General features: G+C 59.5%; 1 pseudogene; it reads right to left on the minus strand.

Annotated features, from left to right (window-relative positions):
* Nucleotides 1-1,327: 1,327 nt before the first annotated feature.
* LOC124587307 overlaps nucleotides 1,328-2,767 on the minus strand; it is a 2,980-nt pseudogene continuing 1,540 nt past the window's right edge.

Here is a 2,767-nt window from a genome sequence, read left to right on the forward strand (position 1 = left end):
CTTTCGGCTGCGCTCTTTATTTCATTTTCATCATTCACCTCGTATCGCTCGGAAGTCTCTCTCTCTGTATTTTCCGCCATGATTCTGAGAGAGACCAAAGAGTTGAGAGCCCGTCTCTTTCCCCGGACCGGCTCTTCTGGCATGGGGGGAGGCTAATTGCAGCTCGCTCACCAGTCCCGCCCCTGGACCAAGAGCTTTGTGAGCTGCCGGGTTTAGCGCGCCGTTTCCAGCGCACTAGTCCCCTTCCACGACTGTGCCACTGGGGATTTCACCCGTCCCTCCCCGGCAAATGCCCAGCGCATTCCGGAGAGGCGGATTCACCTCTCGGCCTTCGCCCCCTACTAGGCCGAGTTTCCACCCTAAGGCCTTGGACCCAGCCCTACTCAGGTGCTGGGTCGGTCCCCCAGACTTTCGGGGGTCTGGCCCCATCTAACCTAGCCAGGGACGTGTTACCACGCCCTGGTTTGGCGGAGCATGCCGAAATCCCCGACATGGCGCTGAGCCTTTGCCGGCTCAGGCCACGATCCCTCCCCAGCGAGTACAGCCGTGGGAAGAACTGGACAGATGTTGTGTCCTTGTTGACGCAGCTCCCCCTGCGCCATGCACCCTTTGCTTTCGCTTTGGGTTGGGGGACTTTTAACGTCGTCCATGACGTGAGGAACTGCAGTGGCAGGACCGCAGGGTTCCGGGATCGTCGTGAGACTTACCCTCATACCCCCGCCCCGCCACCGCGCTCAACTCAGGAGAGACAGCTGTTATGTCTCTCGTAACGCAGCTTCCCCTGCGCCATGCACCCTTTGCTTTCGCTTGGGTTGGGGGCATTTAACGTCCTGCCATGACGGGAGTTTTACGTCCTGCCTTGACACACGACAACCCACACCTATCGACGCAGCCCGGAAGGTGTTAAGGGAGTCAGTCCGGGTCTTATATGTGGAGTTTTACATCAACGAGACGGTGCGGCACTCAAACCCGAGTTACGTTCCCCGGAGGGTCTCCACACGTACTGGGGGATCATGACCGACCATGTCTCACCCACCGCTTTTGATAATTCACGGTGGGCCAGTGCGGACCAGTGTGGGTTGCACCCAGTTAAGGGCTAGCCTTTTAACGTCATGCATGGACGGCCCTTCCCGTGTTAGCTTCGCCCCATCTTGTGGGGGTACTGAGCGCCAGGGCCACGTCAAGGCCACGGGATAGGACATTGCGGTCCCCGCCCCACTCAGGTTCCTCTGAGCCCTGCTGAAGACAAATTTTCAGGGAATCAGAGGGTCTCCTGGCGGTTTTAACCCAGTTGTCGGGAGGCAACACACCTCCCCCGGGTGACGCCACGCAGACCGCTTTCCCAGCGAGTAGATAGGGACAGCGGGAATCTCGTTAATCCATTCATGCGCGTCACTAATTAGATGACGAGGCATTTGGCTACCTTAAGAGAGTCATAGTTACTCCCGCCGTTTACCCGCGCTTGCTTGAATTTCTTCACGTTGACATTCAGAGCACTGGGCAGAAATCACATTGCGTCAACACCCGCTAGGGCCATCGCAATGCTTTGTTTTAATTAGACAGTCGGATTCCCCCAGTCCGTGCCAGTTCTGAGTTGATCGTTGAATGGCGGCCGAAGAGAATCCGCGCACCCGCGCGCCCCCGGAGGAGCACGCTAAGGCGGACGCGGCCTCGCAGCAAGGAAGATCCGTGGGAGGCCAAGGCACGGGACCGAGCTCGGATCCTGCACGCAGGTTGAAGCACCGGGGCGCGAACGCCGCGCAGGCGCGCGCATCCTGCACCGCCGGCCAGCACGAGGCCAACCAACGGCGAGAGCAGACCACGCCCGCGCTAAACGCCCGCACTTACCGGCACCCCTACGGCACTCACCTCGCCCAGGCCCGGCACGTTAGCGCTGACCCACTTCCCGACCAAGCCCGACACGCCCCGATCCTCAGAGCCAATCCTTATCCCGAAGTTACGGATCCAATTTGCCGACTTCCCTTACCTACATTATTCTATCGACTAGAGGCTCTTCACCTTGGAGACCTGCTGCGGATATGGGTACGAACCGGCGCGACACCTCCACGTGGCCCTCTCCCGGATTTTCAAGGTCCGAGGGGAAGATCGGGACACCGCCGCAACTGCGGTGCTCTTCGCGTTCCAAACCCTATCTCCCTGCTAGAGGATTCCAGGGAACTCGAACGCTCATGCAGAAAAGAAAACTCTTCCCCGATCTCCCGACGGCGTCTCCGGGTCCTTTTGGGTTACCCCGACGAGCATCTCTAAAAGAGGGGCCCGACTTGTATCGGTTCCGCTGCCGGGTTCCGGAATAGGAACCGGATTCCCTTTCGCCCAACGGGGGCCAGCACAAAGTGCATCATGCTATGACGGCCCCCATCAACATCGGATTTCTCCTAGGGCTTAGGATCGACTGACTCGTGTGCAACGGCTGTTCACACGAAACCCTTCTCCGCGTCAGCCCTCCAGGGCCTCGCTGGAGTATTTGCTACTACCACCAAGATCTGCACCGACGGCGGCTCCAGGCAGGCTCACGCCCAGACCCTTCTGCGCCCACCGCCGCGACCCTCCTACTCGTCAGGGCTTCGCGGCCGGCCGCAAGGACCGGCCATGACTGCCAGACTGACGGCCGAGTATAGGCACGACGCTTCAGCGCCATCCATTTTCAGGGCTAGTTGCTTCGGCAGGTGAGTTGTTACACACTCCTTAGCGGATTCCGACTTCCATGGCCACCGTCCTGCTGTCTTAAGCAACCAACGCCTTTCAT

Source organism: Schistocerca americana, unplaced genomic scaffold, assembly GCF_021461395.2.
Source record: "Schistocerca americana isolate TAMUIC-IGC-003095 unplaced genomic scaffold, iqSchAmer2.1 HiC_scaffold_598, whole genome shotgun sequence".
In the NCBI taxonomy this organism is placed as follows: domain Eukaryota; kingdom Metazoa; phylum Arthropoda; class Insecta; order Orthoptera; family Acrididae; genus Schistocerca; species Schistocerca americana.